The 21,266-nt window shown below is 37.8% G+C and overlaps 1 protein-coding gene across 2 annotated transcripts in view; it reads left to right on the forward strand.

Annotated features, from left to right (window-relative positions):
* The first annotated feature begins 892 nt into the window (after positions 1–892).
* The window catches only part of LOC105389987 (suppressor of lurcher protein 1), a 312,632-nt gene continuing 292,258 nt past the window's right edge, over positions 893–21,266 (forward strand). For both annotated transcript variants that reach the window (XM_038119808.2, XM_038119809.2), the window contains exon 1: positions 893–1,127. The gene's annotated coding sequence lies outside the window, so the exon portion shown is untranslated. The remainder of the gene's footprint in view (positions 1,128–21,266) is intronic.

A 21,266-nucleotide genomic window follows, 5' to 3' on the forward strand; every position in this document is an offset into this window, starting at 1 on the left:
GTATATAAAACTATTCTATATTTGGAATAAACTACACTAAATAGGTAAAATTCGTCTATTTCTTACTAATGCATTTGCACTGGAAGCATATAAACACATATAACAACCATTATCTATCCTCAAAGATTACAGTTCGCTTCCCAAAAATGTAATGGATTACAGAAAAGTCAGTATTTCACATGAGAAACATTAGAATCCAAGCCTCAGTGCAAGGATTCCATTATCTTAATACGAACAGAATCCACGAATGTGCAAGACCTTTGTGGTGAATGCTAGCTAGCGATAGGTAGCTACTACCTACTACAGCCGCGGAATCGCGGATACTTTCAGGTTTAATATAAAATCTATTTATTTACAATGTCTATACTATGTATGTATTTCGTATAAATTGGTTATTTTTCTTTCACGTACAACACTAATTTAAATATATCCCTCATTTACTAGGTAACTTATGAACAAATAGCCGCTGTAATGCTAACTTAAATATTTTCAAGTAAACTAAAAAACTTCATAAAACACCTCATATTTCAGCAGAAAGCGCATGTTTCAATATAATTTAGTTGCTCCACAATTTGATGCAGATTTTACAAATAACTCCCCTTTTTATAGCAATTTCATATGGAAATCACTATATACTGTGCTATTAAAAAGCGCATTTTCTCTCTCTACAACGTTCCGTTACAAAATACATCAACCGTTTATTTTGCCGCAATAACGTTTTCAATTTGTAAGGCCGACATTAGTATTCACGGATACACGGCTCAAAGGTAAAATCGCATTAGCGCGAAACACAACTATTCACATATTGACACTCCCCTTTACTTAGTCACAGCTCAAAGAAAACGCAAATTGAAAGAGCTTCTAATGGAAAACTGTGGTTCCCATTCAGTAGTACGCGAACGCTACGCGGAGACGGTCGTAGCGCCGTAGCAACCGCTTGCTACGTACGTAGCGCTACGAGCTACGAACTTCGTAGTGTCAACTCTAACTAGTTTTATGTGCAGTTTGCAGTAAAATGTAGTTATAACTTAGTGTGTAACATTCTTAAGTGTGTAGTTCCGATGGACCAGTGACTTTGTAAGGCTGTGCGGCGCCGGTAACCTACTTATGCGACGTCATAAACGGAGGTGAGTAGCGACAGTAACGCAAAAGTGTGATGTTGTAACTTTTTGTGGGAGTCAAGAGGTTTTGTAAGTAATGGTTGTCGTTTTTTCACGCGTGTGGAATTTCTTCGCGGTGTCGTTTTAAGGTTTTTTTTGGGGTGTGCTTTGTCACCATCATGCGAAGTGATTTTCTAGCAGGTGCCAAGTACCAGTGATTATGATGTGTAAAATGTAACCGTGTTTCAGATTATTTGAGTTAATTCACATAAAACTCACAATGTGTTTTCGTTAAAGTTCCTACATGATATAATAAAGTATTTATGGAAAAATTGCAATAATAGCGGGAAATACGGCAACCAATCAAATTATTCAGTGTAATTTAATAATAACGGTATTTTCAGGGTAAAGATATCAAATAGCCATTAGGAAAGGGTTCAATTATTTTTAGTATTATGAAATTATGGTCCATTTCATAGTGAATTGAACCAAACTTTCGCTTGCTTTGATATTGCTTGCTTGATTTGTCAGAGCAAGACCACAATAGATTTAACTACGTTTAAATATTTGGTGAAAGTCTGTAGAAAGTTTTTCAAATACCTAGTATTCTGTCAAGATCATGTAATAAGATTATTCGTTAGCGTACATTGCTTACTTGAAAATCAGTTCAAAAGTTATGCGACTTTAAGGCCCTGTTTCACAATGTCTGGTTAGTGGCTACCTGTGAGATAAAATACATGCTGTCACTCTCTGTTATTATTTTTTTGACAGTGACAGCATGTGTTTTATCTTACAGGTAGCCACTAACCAGACATTGTGAAACAGGCCCTTAATGTTGAATGTCGGGGGTTTTAACGTTGGTTATGTTATTGGCTCCTTTTGTGCACCCCTAGTACGTATTTATGAAACATCTCGGCTATAAGTTGGCACCCATTTACCTATCTAAACTCAGTAATAATAATCTATAAAGAAAATTTCTTTAGCATAGTTTGAATTGTATTTTTTTCTTGATCGCCGAAGATTGATCGCAATACCAGAGGGTTCTAATTAAATTGTTCACGATGTGAAAAATTAAAAAGTTAACGAAGCTGTTTTCAGAGTCCGATGAAGTGAACTTTTTAAAAACGTTCGTTCTAATTACATTTTTCGTTTTAAATTACGGATTAAAAAATAACAACCCACTCTATTGTATTTTATAATATTGACGAAAATTTACGTATGTTACGTATGTTTTAAGTTTTACATAGTTATGTAGCATACAGTTTGACTGCATAACTTGTTAATAAAGAACGGTGCTAAATATGTGAAAGTATTGTTGGGTTGTGAGTGTGAAGCTTAGTCAATCCACCTGTAGTAAATAATACCAAACGTGTTAAGTATTTTTAACCGCCTTCGTAAAAAGGTTAACATATTGGTTTAAAATTGTGCTGCTCGTTGTTTCTACAACAGAGGTGTGTCTAAATACCTCATGTTTCATCGTCCACTAGTCCACAACACAGTGTAATCGGTTGGTACGATTCTAGTCTTCAAGGTGCTATTCTAGAGTCAAATTGTACATTGAACGGAGCAGATCAAACACAAACAGTGGCGTGAACCAGGGGCGGCTCAATTTGCATAGGTCAGTTAACAATATATCTTCAAACATCGGAATGGTATCGTCCGCAATTGCGCTTCGTTTCACAATAGAGGCTCGTAAGACTATGCATTGTCTGACTGTATGCCGGTTGGCTAAGATTCTGCTATTCAATAGGCTTTAGGAAGCAAATGTCTGAAATCGCTATGATTTAACTGAAAACTACTCTTATGTAAAATTCTAGAATGCTTGGAGCTTGTAGGTATTACTTGAACAGTCTAGAATAAAAACGAAAATAATTATATAAATAAAAAAAAAATCTAATGTTTATAATTCATTACCTTTATTACATAGATACTTTATTGTATAGTTATAACTTCAATTAACGCCATTTTATTTCCCCCATGTGTCTAGAAAGATACTTTTAACAAAAAAAAATGCGATTCCTAATATGGTATGTAAATCGGTAGAATGGTAGAAATATTATAATATTAGTAGAATGACTGTCACATCCCGACTGCGCTATGAATAACTCAAATCTTGTGAGAAGAGTCTAAAAATGCTTTTTTAAATTTTCGTCCACAAAATTAGAATATTTTATAAGAGAAAGGAAAAAATAAGGTTACGTATTTTATAACACAGAAATGTTTAACCCCTATCCGAGTAAAAATTATTAGTAAGTATGTCTATATAATCGGTATAATTGGTATTAAAATGATAACTTATTTATGATGGCTTATAAATTTTCGCTATTGGTCTCTCTAGATGAACTTACGTATTCATGACGTCACATACATAATATAATACCTATGCTACTGACATTATTGTAGCTTAGAAGCTCGTATTATGTGCAATTGTACATTTAGTATTAGGCATTAAGCTTAAGTTAGCGGGAAAATCGGCGATAGTTGGCTGATAATCCGTCTTACTGCCGTTTCGGCACTGTCTACCGAATATAATAGACGGCGATTAAGCAAATAGTGCTGAGTATTCTATTGTTGGCAATACAATCAAACTGCTGCTGTGGTGAGACAGCTTAAGTGCTCAAGTTTTAATTAAATACTTACATAACAAATGATTTCTGCATAAGTAAATATGTATGTAGGTATATATATCATGGATGAATTTAATATCATGTCATACCTACATTTGTTAGATGCATCATATTAAGTTTTAAAGTTTAAGAAAACGCCAAATACTGAGCGAATTACTACAGAACAGAACCTATAAACTTAGGCAAATCCTAGACCTACAATAATATTGTGCAATAAGATTGAATTGCGTTTTGAATCCAAATGACATTTGCACAATCTTTAATATTAACCCTACACGATGAATTATCGAATTATATTGCTCAATTTTCAATATCGCACAATATAATTGATCGTCTAGGGGCCGCCTTATAATCAATGATTCAAATTATTACCATCAATTTATAAAGATATATTATATTGGAACACGAACATACCCCTTGTTTTATCCCAATCTCACATTTGAGGGTGAAAAGGGACCAGATAATAAATAAAATTGCACTCTATAAAAAAAAAAAAACAACTTGCTGAAGACTTCAACGAAGAAACGCTTGAAGTGTAATTTAGTTTGAAGGAAAAAGTGTGAAAATACTCGCAAGCCATTAAGGTGTCGTTAGAGTTTGAAAGTGCATCGTAGCTCACTTACCTGCCAATTACAGGCGGACAGGCGGCGCCGCGCGCGGGCACTAGTTATTGACTAAGGCGGTTGTCGCACTCGCTGCGAGTTAACGAGTTACTGTGGGCTATTTACTCGCTCGACAAACGTACAATAGATTACGTACATAATCCTAACTAATCCTAACTAATATTATAAATGCGAAAGTAACTGTGTCTGTCTGTCTGTCTGTTACTCTTTCACGCCAAAACTACTGAACGGATTTGAATGAAATTTGGTATACATACGGTCTAGACCCTGGGAAAGAACATAGGCTACTTTTTATCCCGGAATTCCCACGGGAAAACTTTTTAAGGCGAAGCGAAGCGCGCGGGAACAGCTAGTATATTATAAATAGCTGATCGCTTACTGTCCTTCTGTGAGAGAACACTCTAGCTTACCGCTGCGCGTCAACTCCTTCCTGAGGGGTTACCATCATCGAGCATTAACAATAAACAATCGTTTAGCTGCGTCGCGTCGCTTATCAAATTTAGCGTAACTTGTGTGGATCTGACAGATGTTTGACAGGCTAGCGACGCAGCTCATGGTGGTAACCCCACAGTAATGTTAAGTTGTGGTAAGGTAGCTGTAGGTCTAGCTTGACCCGCTATTCGTTCATCGACAACAACTGCCTAAAGTTCAAGCCACACCGCTTGAGGTTATTCGATACTTTACGATGTGAACCAAAGTATGTAAAAAAGTAGCTAGCTAGCTAGCTCGCTTAGCTGGCGGTGTGGTCTGTGCTTAAAATGTTACCGACAAGACGGTGCCACAGCAAATTGAATTGGAAAGATATGGACACTTCTGTTAGTAACGAAATCAAAATAGTAGTTGGGAACTGCTCGTTCTTAAAAAAGAAATGTGGAGATAAAAGAAGTACCAAATTCAAAAATTTCATAGTTAAAGGCATACAATTTTAGTTTTCAAAATTAATTCGCGATGCCCCCCCCCCCCTCTGTATGGTGTAAAATAAAATCACGGCTTGAAGATAAGGTAGGTACGCTTTTTTATTGATAACTAATTACTTACCTACATGTATGTCAGTCACACATTGACCCGACCTTAAAGTTAGTTAATAAAAAATGATGGCATTATTAGCTAACTTTAAGGTTTTTTGGGTCGCTCGCTTTTCATTTTGAAATTCCCTGTTGCACTTGGAAGTGGTCACTGATATGTTAACTGTACAAAAACTCTTCAGAAGGTACAAAAATTACAGAATCAAGAATGTGACCTCTTTTCGAATAACAATGCAATTTTCGCAACACCCTGTATAATATTATTCCGGGTATCTTTTCAAAACCAGGACTGTGCCAAGTTATCAGTAAAAGTTGCGAACAATAGTCTTCGAGAAGTGTAGGCTTAACGGATACACCACACACACACACACACACACACACACACAAATACACATATACATTGTCATGTCTTCGTATGTATGTTAGTGTGTCATCTGTTGATGCATTGGACTCTGAATGTATGATGTTGCGAGATAACTGGATACACAGACCACGCTCTATAGACAGCGTATTGGCAGAGGTATACATTTGGCAATTGTATGTTTTATTTACTTATAATATTATGAGTAAGCCCCTTTTATAGAATAACTCTTTGAATAATCATAGTAATATTGTATTAGGGTGAATTTCCCGCGGCCAAAAATTGCGTGGCATCAATGAAATCGGTACTAAAAAACCAAGTTATAATTTTCTAATATTTTTTTCCGGTTAAGTGAAATAGTTATCTATGTGTAGCACTAAATATTTTATTAATAGGATTAATGGATATTTTTAAAAAAAATATTAAACCCCCGAATCTTTCATTGCCGTGTCTGTCCCCACGTTACCACGTTTTGTATTATTCTTCATTGATGAAAAAATATTGAGTATTGATAGTTAAACTTAGTTTCATTTGATACATTAATAGTTAAAGTATTGTCACGGAATACATTTATTGAAATAGATAAAGAATATAACGAACGGTAAGTGAAAATTCATGTGTCCCAGAACTTCTGTTCATCGCCGTGTCCTAAACATGATCAAGGCTATTGTTTTACCTATGAACTTGGGTGCCCCCCTCAGTGCGCTAATCGTTTCTTACAAGTGTTGCCTAACTGCTCGACGTGGAAGGAGGTACATCGGTGCCCGCGTTTTTGCGCTATAGTGAAAATCAGTAAAAATTTTGGGGACTGGACATTTTTTCTTTCATTGCCGTGGATAGATATAACTTCTATAAAATTTAGTTTGTCTTCTAGAGTAAGCATTCAAAAGAAAGCTTTTTGAAAATATTTACCTTATAAAGTGTTTATTTCTTCGAATAGTTAATACTTTTTTAGTTATTTATATTTAATGCCTTGATTTTCATCGCCATGCTTTCATTTCCGTGGCTTCCGTGGCCAATATTTGCTATGGCAATGAAAAAAATACCACGGCAATGAAAAAAATTTCATTGCCATGTCTTGTAAAATAATTTGTATTCATTGCCGTGGTTAGGTTATTCATTTCCGTGGCCAGGTTATTCATTTCCGTGACTTATGTTTTCATCGCCGTGGTATGTATGACTAGGCAAAGTAACATATCTTTTACCTGTAATACAGGTAATACCGATCACTGACATTACCTACAGAACTAGTCAAATTACCTCTTTTTGCAGTGCGTTAAAACGGGTGCGTATCGCGATGTATAAAAACGAAATATATAATATTACATTAATAATAACAATCACAACATAATAATAATGAACGTTATGTATAAATAAGACCGGTGGTAGCTCAGTCGGGTAAACGCCCGCTTCCCACTCCAATAATGCGGGTGCGAATTCCGGCGCTGACATGTACCAATGTGTTCCTTTGATTTTAAATACAATGTATACCATCGCTCTTACGGTGAAGGAAAACATCGTGAAGAACCCTGCATATCTACCTATAGATTTATCTAGATTGTGAACCCACCAACTCGCTGTGGACCAGCGTGGTGGGAAATGGTCCAAGCTTAGAAAGGCAGCAGCTTAGACCTTGGGGATATGCACATTGCACAAAGGTCCCATACGAGAGAGCCAGGTGCAGGTATTTACACCTCCCACGGATAGTAGAATAGAATATAATAGAACATACATCTCTGCAGGAACTCATCTGGATGCTAAGTGGCCTTAATGCTGCTTGCAACGTGTAGGCCTCCGTATGCACTTGGGCAAGACAAAGGTCATGTAGAATGTTCACATAAAACCGGAGCCGGTGATCTTTCGTGAGACAACTATCGAAGTTGTGCAATAATATGACTACCTGAAGCAGACTATTCGGCTAGGCAGAAGCAACTTCGACAAGGTGGCTGAAAGGCGCATCCAACAGTCTTCAACCATTGCGCCCTGCCAGTTATGACATATGGTGCAGAGGGTTCTACCTTTTTAGGGTTCCGTAGCCAAAATGGCAAAAACGGAACCCTTATAGTTTCGTCATGTCCGTCTGTCCGTCTGTCCGTCTGTCCGTCTGTCACAGCCGATTTACTCGGAAACTATAAGTACTACAGTCATGAAATTTGATGGGAATATGTGTTGTATGAACCGCTACAAAAATATGACACTAAATAGTAAAAAAAAGAATTGGGGGTGGGGCCCCCCATACATGTAACTGAGGGATGAAATTTTTTTTTTCGATGTACATACCCGTGTGGGGTATCAATGGAAAGGTCTTTTAAAATGATATAAAGTTTTCTAAAAAACATTTTTCTTAAACTGAACGGTTTTTGAGATATCAGCTCTCAAAGTCGTAAAAAGTATGTCCCCCCCCCTCTATTTTTATAACTACGGGGTATAAAATTCTAAAAAAAATAGAGGTGATGCATGCTAATTAACTCTTTCAACGATTTTTGGTTTGATCAAAGTATCTCTTATAGTTTTTGAGATAGGTTGATTTAACTGTAATTTTGCTGCTACGGAACCCTTTGTGCGCGAGCCCGACTCGCACTTGGCCGGTTTTTTGGCCTAAGATTTATTTGCCTAATCTCGTATTGCATAGTAACGTTTGGTCAAAGTCTCGTTTCGCCGAAAATTGTATGGCATAAATCTCGTTTAGTAAAAAGTTATTTCGCATAATCTTATTTAGCCTAATAACGGTATGGGCAAATCTCAAATAGCCTAACAATACTATGGCATAGCTTATAAAAACTACTAATATTCATTTGGCTTTAACTTTGACGAAGCGTCTCCCTATATAGCGCAAACTGGTGCCGTGCATTAGGTATTTAATTTTCCGCTATATGGGTAACGCTCCGCTCCTCTTCGCTGCGCTCCGCTTTGCTTTCGACGAACATGTGCACCTAACATGCTCCTCCTGGCTTTGCTCGTCGTCGCACCTACCTTTAGGTTTCGATCCCATGGGGTTTAATGGCGATTGTAATAATTATAATGGTCATTCACTTTCGATATTTTGATCATTCAATATTGTGATTTTCGGGATGTAGGAGAAAAATACCACAATTTGTACATTTAAAACATACTGAATATAGTATTTATTAAGATAATATTAGGAGAAACAAGATTATACCAATACGAACAATTTGAGCAAACGAGACTTAAGTAGATGTTTCAAGTTTGTGCCAAAAGAGTTTTAGACGAAACGAGTCTTATGCCACATAAGTCTTGGCAAAGTGATGATTCTACTAAAAAAGTTTAGACCTTACGAGTTATGCGAAATGAGTTTAGGATAATAAAGATTAGGCGAGATGAGAGGAACCCGGTGCAGAGACCTGGATACTGATGGTGGGACTGGTCCACCGATTTAAAGTCACTCAGCGTGCTATGGAGAGAGCTATGCTTGGGGTTTTTCTAATGGATGGTATCAGAAAAGAAGTTATACGTCAGAGGACTAAGGTTACCAACATAGCTGTCAAAATATGCAAGTATAGGCAGGTAGCCGGTAGTGGCTGGATTCGGAAGACCGAGGACCGAGTGTTGTGGCGCTCCTTGGGAGAGGCCTATGTCCAGTGTCCATTGGATGATTATAGGCTGATGATGACAACATGTACATTTCATATTATTATACCAATTAAAATATACTATGATTTAGCATAAAGTTCATAAAATATTCTATCATATCACATAATGTGTGTTAAATTACACAACACCATCAAAACCTCTAGCACCACAACCTAAAGATAGGTGCGATGACGAGAAAAGCAGGGAGGAGCGGTTAAGTGCACATGTTCAGCAAAAGCGAAGCGGGGCTACATGGGGAGACGCTCTATGTTTAGGTTTTGGTGCAAGGAGTTTTGACTGCGTTATAATTATTGGCGCTATGTAGGGAGACGCTTAGCTGACCAACATGTGCACCTATGTTTATATTTTGGTGCTAGGTGTTTTGCCGGTGTTGTGTAATTCAGCACAGAGAATACATGTCATATTATAGTATATTTTATGAATTTTACATAAAATGAACAGTAGGTATACATATTGGGTATTATACCTTATAAAAATATAGATGTTATAGGTAAGGTTTATTATATGTTGTGAACGTTATTAGTGTGAAATGAAACATTTTGTTTTATACGTCGCAATACGGACCCCACAATGCTACTTAGAGAATTCCATACTATATTATTATTTTTTTATACATACTGTCGTTCTTTCTTTCGTTCCAATATCTATCCAAATATTTCTGCCATACATGCCTGTCTAAGTTTGCGTTTCCCTCACAGTCTTTTTTAAAAATTACAGTGGATTGATTCTTTCATTTCCATTGTATACAGTTCTTTCATTGCCGTGAAAGTTTGTTTCATTGCCGTGGGCCTTTGTTTCATTGCCGTGGACGCTTGTTTCATTGCCGTGGGCCTTTGTTTCATCGCCGTGGCACGAAATTTTTAATCATCCGTATCTCGTTAAGTTTTTAAGTTATCTGCTACCCATTTAGTAAGAACACTAACATTAACAAAAACTTTAATAAAAGCGTTTTTCTAATATAAAAAACCTTAAGATAAAAAAGTCCACGGAAATGAAGATTTTTTAGGACTTGTTGAAATCCACCCATTAGACCACCAATACATTAACTTTTGTAAACAATACTTCTTTATAAACAATTAGGGAATTTAATATCTAATCACCGTAAGTTTCAGTCTTTCTTATTAACCCTTCAAAAACGGGTTACCCTTACCAGTATATTTCGAGAACAATATTTGAATAAGTTAGGCCCGGGTCTCCTATTTACGCCGTAGGTCGCGTCCAGCGTCACGCCGTAGGCCGCGTCACGATGCTCACTATAGAAATGTACTGATGCGGTCTCCCTCACACGCCGACGTTGGCGCGTAGACGTAGTGAGTATTTTGACGCGGCCTACGGCGGTGACACTTGACGCGACCTACGGAGTAAATAGGAGACCCGGGCCTTAGATTTCAGACTAAAGTTAGCTTATAAATGCATTGTCTTTCAGCTTATATGGTCGGTATCTGAAACGTGGCACGCGTTAACTGAATAAAAACTGTGACATGAAAATTTACGTCGTATCCCCGAAGCAGAGTTGCAGTTTTAACTTGTTAGTTATGAAGTGGCGGGGAAACTCTGTTTGTCAGGACGCCGACACTGCGTGTGTGCAATGAAATCTAGATTAAGGTATTTTGAGTTAGTTACTTTTTGATGACGCTGCCTAGAAATCAAAATGACTAAAGTGAAATTGGAATAACTGCTTACCGACTAATTTAATATTTTTTTAGTAATTAAAGTTATTAATAATAATTTTGTAGTTATTTACGTTAAATAAATGTTTTCTACTGCATAAAATATAATCTAATAGGTAATTTACCCACTTTTATCAATTCCATAATGTAATCGTATTGAAATGCACGAAAGGAGCCTCTCCGAATGATGTATCGTGTACTTTGTATAAGTAAGTTCAGAGCATCCTGTGAATGTCAGCGACTGACTTATTCCGACTGGCTAACCCATCCAACACGGCGACAAACCCTAGACCAGCTCGAGTATTTGTCACCGACTCTATAAGAAGAACACCCATTTACTGGTAGGGGTTGAAAATGATCTTGGCTTAAAGCCAATTAGGAAGGTTTGTTCTTTTCTTTTGAGTTTAAGTGTAAGATATCTGAGATTTATGTGACAATTTATCTCCGAATATCAGTTTAGGACTGAAAGACCCATACCTGAAACTTTCAAGGATATTATCTTCTTATAACCCGATAGCATTTTCACCAAACCAGATAAGATTGGCAGTTACATTACAATATTACGTTCCAAGAAGCAAAGAAAAAAAAAAGAATTGTTACCATTTTGGCGAAAACAACATCACAAGCAAATCGAGTGTCACATTTCAAAAGAGAATGTAATATTTTATTACTCTCAAGTGTGAGTCAGCCGCAAAATGTTATTTATTATTCGCTTTATACGCAAAACAGTTTACACGAGCAAAAATAAATTTATATTACACGTATCATTCTCAGTGCCACATCTTACATGACCCTAAATTTCTTATTAGCGCCTCCTTCTTAAAAGATGGATGTTGTAAGTTTGACGTACCTACTAAACGAATCAATCGCTCGGAACGCTTTTTGTTACTACAGAGTTAAGAACACGAATATCTTAGTAATATTAAAATACTCTTACTGCCAGTTTCAATAACTCTATCTACCGATGACCGGTCGTCGGTAAAGAGTTGTGAAACTGGCAGTTAATTAAAATAATCTTAATAAAAATAAAAAGAACAATGCCTAGTCCACCTTTCAATAACTAACCAATTTTAATACACCAATACAGTTTTTTTGTACCTTACTATCTCGTAGCATTCGCAACACCCTGTACAGTTAGAACCTCAACCCTCGACTAGGAATTAAGGCTAATAAGGCGATCGATGGCCGCGGCGGCGACGTGAGCGCTCGTCGCGGCGTGACGCAGAATATTATTAATGACTTTCAAATTGCCTTCTGAACGCACGCGCTTCACATAGTGCGGTGTAAAGGTGCCAATTGGCGGGGACGTCATGAGGTCGCAGTTACAGCAGACAAGGTCACTGCTGTAGCGGTATCGCGAAAAAATAAATGAATAATAAAGCGTATAAGTACTCATTATCAGCTAATAATCATCCACTGCTGGACATAGGCCTCTCCCAAGGAGCGCCACAACACTCGGTCCTCGGCCTTCCTCATCCAAGCACTACCCGCCACCCGCCTAAGGTTGTCAGTCCAGCGGGCAGGAGGGCGTCCCGCATACTAATCCCGGTGAACTCCCTATCGAATAATCTAAAGAGTCCACCGACAAGTGTTAAAAGTTATTCGTGATACGGCTACAGCAGTGATGTTGTCTACTATCTATGTATTTCTATGGAATTCATCTGGCTAGCGGTGGACGTAAAGTCCATGTAAATATTATATACATAGAAACCAGTGACGTTTCGAAACATGGCCTGCCGCAATCTCATGTCGTTCACGGCCAAATGGCACCTTAACTGAAGAAACCAATTTATTAAACATACAGTCGACTTCATAAATTAGTATCCACTTTTGTACCTTGTCAAAACCAAACTTTAGAAAGCACAAATGAAATCGTTGACTAATTCCTGAAGTTATATTTTTACAAGTGAATACATGTTATGGTGATGGTTGTATGGATCTTAAATTAAAACTTGAACTTTCTTCGCTATAAACACTCAAATGAATACACAATATTCTTAAGTAGATATTCATCTAAACTTCTCATCAAAAATCCCCAAGACCAGATGTGTCTTTCTAAATTAAATTAACTTTTGATACAATTTTGTCTGTAAAAAAGTTTTCTTTTTCGTACACAAGGTAAGGTAAGTCAATTAACGCTTTTCAGTGAAGCATCCTTTGAAATTGGTTATTCACTTCGTTGGCTATCAATCCTGAAATTACTAAGTGTTATTGAAACTTCAGGTTCCTCTTATGAGGCTACACATCCAATGTATTAAATAACAAATTTGTAAGAAATGCGTCCAAATGAAAGAATTATTAATTCAGTGCGTCTTCGAGTGGGGTATTAATATTTAAAAAAAATAAATAAATGTAGAACTAGGCACTATACGTACCTAAGAATTGTTATATTGAGGAAACTAGCCAATGAAATAGAGTTCTTCCAATGAGCGGAAGAACACTCTCTCCTCGGCCTTCCACATCCAGCCACTGGGGTCTACGGTCAGCGAACCAGCGCAGCGCAACGGCCCGATAGGCCTGTGACTCTCTAATTATGTGTTTAATTGTTAACACTTACCTAAATAATGAAAAGAAAGTATTCATCTGAGGAAAATTAATTTAATAAAATAATTTAAAATGAAACATCCAAAATTATCTTCTTAGAATGAGAGTCAATAAAAAGTTTTAATTTGGAACTCTTACAACATTAAAATTGGAAACTCTAGCGAATTCGATTAAATTCAATTTGGAAAATTAATTTCTGGTAAAACAAAGGCTTTGCCGCCGTGGCTGCCACGAAAGTTTGTCAAGTTGAGTAGCGGAATATACAATTTATTCATAGAAGATTTTAATACAAACATCGATACTATAGTACCGTACTGTATTTGAATTTGCACTCTCACTCTGTCAGTTGATATATCTAATAAAGTAGTTTTTATTCAATATATTACGTATGTCCAACTAATTACAGTACAAAACAAAGCACTAAACATTTTTTTTTAAATTATATTGAGTTAAGGGAAATAGTTTAAATAAAAGTTGCAATGTACCTTTGCAAAGAAGCTAAGTTATACACAGACTTTGCAAGTTAATAAAAGCTTCTAGCGTTATTTAAAGCGAGAAATAAAATCATATTTCACACTCGATGCGATGCAAGTAAATGGTATTCACGATTCATTAACTTATTTTAACGATGTCTGGCCTAAAATAATAAAAAAATACTCCGCGGGGAATTCCGAGGGCATTCAAATACCGAGCGCCAATCGCCTTACTTTGTTCGACTTTTGATGAGTAGTCGTCCATTATTTAATTTAGGAGGATTTGAGGTACGATATAAAGAGAGTTTTAAATGATGGTTCAAAATCGTGGTATTTACGAGGACAACGGAAAATCGGACATCTAGTATAGGTTTTTTAGATTGTCGGAAACTATATTTATTTATTTATTTAATTCTTTATTGCACAAATATAAAATAAATGTACAAAAGGTGGGCTTAATGCTAAGAGCATTTTCTACCAGCCAATAAGTTTATAAGTTTATAAGTTTACGTTTTCTCGCATACAAAATGGCGCCTATAGCGGAAACTATGATGCAACTTCTGACAGATAATGTATGCAGATGTCAGAAGAAAACGTAAACTTTTATAGTTTTCAAAAATTGCAAAACCTGTACTAGACGTACAGTGGTGGCGCGGACTCTACCACAGTATTGTCAGCACTGCACACAAGAAAGTCGGTGCCTAACTTATAAAACGATTACCTTACGACTTAGATAAACAATATACGAACAAGATGGTGTGTCACATACAAAAACAAAGCAAAAAACTATCCGCATTTTGTTTACTGTCTAATCGTTAGTTCAACCTAATGACAAGCATTATAGCGATGAATAGTTACAAATCTTCTACGAACTTATTCAAAATAAGAGCTCAGTAGTAGAAGTGGGGTTTCATTTGTCGAGACGTTTCATTCGCACTGACACTCCATCTCATCATCACCATCATCATCAGCCAATAATCATCCACTGCAGGACATAGGCCTCTCCCAAGGAGTGCCACAACACTCGGTCCTCGGCCTTTCTCATCCTACCACTACCGGCCTAAGGTCGTCAGTCCAGCGGACAGGAGGGCGTCCCACTCCATCTAGTTCGTATTAAATAGCGTTACCTTACGAGGAGGATGCCGTATCGCTCTCAACGTTGTTAAGAACATTAACAAAAGTGATTACTCGAGGTTCTTGCACGAACGTCGTGGAAATCAAATTACTTATTATCTTTGTCTCGTTAGCTCTCGCACACAATATGTTCTTGTATTGCCTCGAGGGATGTGCCGCGTTGCTGTACACTTTTATTAGGCAATAGACTGTATGATTGCCATGAGATATTTCGTTTCTACACATTCTATAGTACCTACCTACCGTGCTACATAGGCAGTGCCGACTTGGATTGAAATTGCTGGAAATAAATTACAAAATTACTCTTTACTGATTTTATGTGGGTATAATTAAATATACGGCTGTTTAGATGAGTGTGATCAACTGTATTAGTACATATGCCTAATACATACAAAGTACGACCAATGTCTGCTACTTTAATTAGTAAAATAGCTATTGTCTCCGAGCTCCACTTCACCTTCAAAAGTGAATTTCCTCCGTTTTTCTGTGAAAGAAACATACTAACATAACATAAAAACATAAAAAATTTGCGAAGGATTGCCAAGATTTTTAATACGATATCTACAAATCCCCGACCAATACCAACTAATATATTAATTCCAGCGATTCCCCACAGCCCATCCCTAATTGTTCTTAATTGAAGTTACGCGTGTCGAATATAATAAACATGAGCACATATCAGCGACTCATCAGCAACTCATTTGCTGATAACGGAACGTATTAGTGATATTAACCCGGCTACGTCACGGGGAGAATTACGATGTCAACCACATTTTCAGGAGGTTTTTAGGCACCTAAAACATTTAAATCGAGTCATAATGATACATAGTTGAAGATTATTATATATATATATATATATATAATAATGTATGTGTATGTCTCTATAATAATTTCACATGTTTTTAAAACGTATTTTACTGAATGGTTCTTGATTTTGAAACATTAACTTTAACCATAACCTACCTATCACTAACTACCATCACCTTTTTAACACAATTGTTACGACTCCCCGTTTAAAGTAAAGAACGAAGAATTCGATATATCACTTGCAGTAAGGCCTGGGTCTCCTATTTGCGCCGCGGGTCGCGTCTAGCGTCACGCCGTAGGCCGCGTCACGATGCTCACTATAGAAATGTACTGATGCGGTCTCCCTCACACGCCGACGTTGGCGCGTAGACATAATGAGCATTGTGACGCGGCCTACGGCGGTGACACTTGACGCGACCTACGGAGTAAATAGGAGACCTAGGCCTAATTGTTGCAGGGTACAATTTGAAGACTTTTTACAAAAAAGTTTAACTGCGTGACTGCGGAAGAAATGGCAACAAATGGCTGATTAATTTGATTGCCGCGACATTATATTTTAAAACAAACCGCCCAGTTATTAACTTAATGGGAGCCATTTCAATATGAGTCTGCGTGATTAAATTAAATTTGTAACCCAGATAGGCTGCATGCAGTCGCGGCCATTAAGTCATAAACAATTCATTGCATCATATGTTGGTGCACGGCAATCGGGCTTTCATAGCAAGTGTGCCGTGTATACCGATGTATACATTGTATAGCTACTGGTGGTTCAACTGTGCATATTGAAGTATAACGTGGTACCGGCACGAAAATAGTAGGGACGTGGCGCGTGGCTGGTTAGTCTTCTGAATATGACGATGTTTTTACGGAAATTCCGTTGCTGTACCGATATTAGTCCGTGACGTTGAAAGTGTTATAGAGTTCCCCCACTTTATCTAACCACCATAAAAAAAGAATTAGACGGAAATGTGTTAAGGTGTTAAGTATCTAAATTCTAAACCCACAATCACATGAAAGGCCGGTTTATTCAGAACGATTATGTTTGATTTTTGTAAATATAACAATACTGTCAACATAATTTATCTCATTCTCAAAACCTATAATACCTATACTCGTACTTTCCATGAATCCGGCTCTTCACATCCCTAGTATATGCATAACGTTAATAAATAATGCAATTATGTCGATTCTGTAAATATAACAATATGGAGATGCTGGAGGTGTTGGAGCATCCCCATGCAAAGGGAGGATCCTCCGACCAGGCCGGGTGGTGTGGCCTGGCGGGCAGCTGCCCAACGGTTAGCGTTGGGGATTTCTATATATTGCAGAGTAGGTGAGAAACTTCGAATGCGCGATGTAGGATTTTCATAGTAATTTGCGTAGTTCCCATACATCTTCTCTGTATTGCGTTCCGAGCGCCATCTGTTGATCTTCGTCTGAGCTAGTGGCTAGGAGTCCGCCACATCACTCCCCCACCGAGACCGGAGGGCGATAGTCTTCAGTGCAGCCGAGAGTCTTGATTGCCAGCCAGTGCCGCGTAGTCCGCAGTGAGTCGGGACTGTGAGTGCGGTGAGGAGTCCCCAGTGAGTTGGGGTGATGCTGCAGTGGCGATGTCCACGGTGAGTCGGGATGAGCCTGCAGTGGAGTATGGTGGCAGAGTGCTGCGTCGACCAGGAGAGGATGGCTCTGCTTGCTGACCGGCCGAAGTGCAGTGGTGCTGTGCCAAGTTGCTGGTGTGGGTCGAGGGTGTGACCAGGCCTGCGCGTTCGCTGCATGCTGGTGGTCATGATGCCCTTTGAGACCGGATGCTGGCTGGTTGGCTCCAGGGGCTGCTTGCTGAGAGTTCTGCTGCACGGCTGTTGAGGTGAGGAGAGAAAGTCGATGGAAGATGGCGTGGAGGCTGCTCTGCGGGTCTTCAGAAGGCTGCGCTGATGTTCTTCACGGGGTCACCAGTATGGAGATGCTGGAGGTGTTGGAGCATCCCCATGCAAAGGGAGGATCCTCCGACCAGGCCGGGTGGTGTGGCCTGGCGGGCAGCTGCACAACGGTTAGCGTTGGGGATTTCTATATATTGCAGAGTAGGTGAGAAACTTCGAATGCGCGATGTAGGATTTTCATATATAATATATATATTATATATAATACCTATACTCGTACTTTCCATGAATCCGGCTCTTCACATCCCTAGTGTATGCATAACGTTAATAAATAATGCAATTATGTCGATTCTGAAGGCACCAAAATTAATTCTTAAACTATATTTTTTTCCAGTAAAAATGATATATTTATGAAGAAAATACCGGGGTCATATTTTAAACAAAGAAATTCTAATTTAACCTATCACTGCACTAAAATAACATAAACAAACAGCTGCAGGGGAAAGTATATAATGAAGTGAATGTGGAGAAATCCCAGCGGTGAATTTGTAACTTATTATAAAATATAACTTATTATGAACGTCCTACCTAATTTAAAAGTGTGTGAGTCGCCACACTCGGTAAACCTTTTACAAAACGTTTTCGGGGCAATAGTGACATAATTTCAGAACCATAAAAATATGTAACAATAACATTACACCAAAAATAATATAGAAGCACAAAGTATACGGCTGTTATCAGAGTAGGGCTTGATCTAATTCATTTTTACAGAACTAGGCGAAAGGAAAATCCTTACACATGCCTTTTCTGGAACTAGCCTTTACTATTTGGATCGTAAGGTTGTTATTGCAGAGAGTGCTGGTATAAGTTTAGCGTTTATCGATGCTATTCGCTGGAGTTTGTATGAGGGCGATCGGTTGGAAGCCGTAAATGTAATCTTCAGTGCGAATCCCTTCCAAGTCAACGACATTGTTTGTTGGCTGTTGCTGGATAAAATATACCTTCTAGTGCCTATCTGAACTTTCGTAGGTCTATTTTTGTAGCATGGATAGGTACCTAAACATTTAGTTTTACCCCAGAAAGATTAAGCCCAGTTTTATAGAGTACTAGCTGTCCCCGCGCGCTTCGCTTCGCCTTAAAAAGTTTTCCCGTGGGAATTCCGGGATAAAAAGTAGCCTGTGTTCTTTCCCAGGGTCTAGACCGTATGTATACCAAATTTCATTCAAATCCGTTCAGTAGTTTTGGCGTGAAAGAGTAACAGACAGACAGACAGACAGACAGACAGACACAGTTAATTTCGCATTTATAATATTAGTTAGGATTTAACACGGTTAAATAATATGACAACTATAGTTTATCTACGTAGAGAAATTCATATACGCACGTCCCACCCACCAAGCACATCGACCTGCTTAAGCAGTACAGTATAATTTTTACCTCAACTGATAAAGATGCCTTTGAGATAATATTTTTTAAAACAATTGAGAGTGCAATTATTCTTGAAAAATAAGAAGTACTCCTAATAAATACTTATTCTTCTTGAGAATTAGAATTGCGAGTATAAGTATTAAAAAAAACTTCATTATAATACAGTCGTGAGCAATGGTACAGTTTCAATGACATATGGAACGGCAATGGAAGGTGGAACTTTTTCATTGCTCCCGAGTTTATAATTTCTCAAAGCACTTTGCGTTTCACTTGAGTTTTCATTTTATTGATGAAGTGAATGTAATAATCTTATTACTGGGTCCCGAACGGAAAATGGATTTTATCAAGCGCCAATCAAGATAAAAAGGGAAGCGTCTTATATACTACTTATATGCGTGTGTTCCGTAGTACCTATACAAATATTATACCTATATTTATATAAAGGTGCGTGGTTCTGCAGCTAAATTCTTCTTACTAGCGTGTCGGTGACAAACACGTGACAATAAAGTGAGTTTAAGGTTTGTCTCCATAGTGAAAGGATTAGTAAGACAGACTCAGAACAGCGTCAGTCGCTGACTACCCAGCAAACGTCACTCAGGACTCGGGTAGGGTCCTTTCGTGCGAAGCGTATTATCCATGGAATTATCACTAACTACCATCACCTTTTTAACACAATTGTTACGACTCCCCGTTTAAAGTAAAGAATGAAGAAATCGATATATCACTTGCAGTTATTGTTGCAGGGTACAACTTGAAGACTTTTTACAAAAAAGTTTAACTGCGTGACTGCGGAAGAAATGGCAACAAATGGCTGATTAATTTGATTGCCGCGACATTATATTTTAAAACAAACCGCCCAGTTATTAACTTAATGGGAGCCATTTCAATATGAGTCTGCGTGATTAAATTAAATTTGTAACCCAGATAGGCTGCATGCAGTCGCGGCCATTAAGTCATAAACAATTCATTGCATCATATGTTGGTGCACGGCAATCGGGCTTTCATAGCAAGTGTGCCGTGTACACCAATGTATACATTGTATAGCTACTGGTGGTTCAACTGTGCATATTGAAGTATAACGTGGTACCGGCACGAAAATAGTAGGGACGTGGCGCGTGGCTGGTTAGTCTTCTGAATATGACGATGTTTTTACGGAAATTCCGTTGCTGTACCGATATTAGTCCGTGACGTTGAAAGTGTTATAGAGTTCCCCCACTTTATCTAACCACCATAAAAAAAGAATTAGACGGAAATGTGGTAAGGTGTTAAGTATCAAAATTCTAAACCCACAATCACATGAAAGGCCGGTTTATTCAGAACGATTATGTTTGATTTTTGTAAATATAACAATACTGTCAACATAATTTATCTCATTCTCAAAACCTATAATACCTATACTCGTACTTCCCATGAATCCGGCTCTTCACATCCCTAGTGTATGTGTCGCAGGCAACTGGTTTAATCTTCTGTTTGATTGAACCACTAGCCCGTTCATTGGATGGCGCTATTCAGTTGTATGACTAAAGGACAACTCGTCAAGTCGTTGATTGTAACGTTCGACGTCTTGACTGAACGTCATTCAGCGAAGTCGTTGAATGGGATATAGTATAGCAACTTTGTAATGTCTGGTTAGGGTGAAAATCACCAGACAAGAGTCAACAAAAAGACTATATGTTACAAAGCTCTTATCTCACAAATTAACTAAACAATAACAATAAACGTACCTTCATATTGTTGTTCATAATTATCCAGTTTCGCCACTTTTTTCTTTGAAACTATCCGCCCGCGGCTTAATAATAGGTAAATCCATGTTGTCACACTATTTTAACACAAATAACGCACTTTAAAGCTAATTTATTTGCAAAAAACTAACAATATAGGTGCTTTTTGTGTCAGCTGTTAGCTGTTAGACGCCATATTTGTTTTATTCACCACCTGACTGATTTTAAGTCAGCTAACTAGTTGGACGTTTTGTGACGCTTGTA

Source organism: Plutella xylostella, chromosome 6 (assembly GCF_932276165.1).
Source record: "Plutella xylostella chromosome 6, ilPluXylo3.1, whole genome shotgun sequence".
Classification (NCBI taxonomy): Eukaryota; Metazoa; Arthropoda; class Insecta; order Lepidoptera; family Plutellidae; genus Plutella; species Plutella xylostella.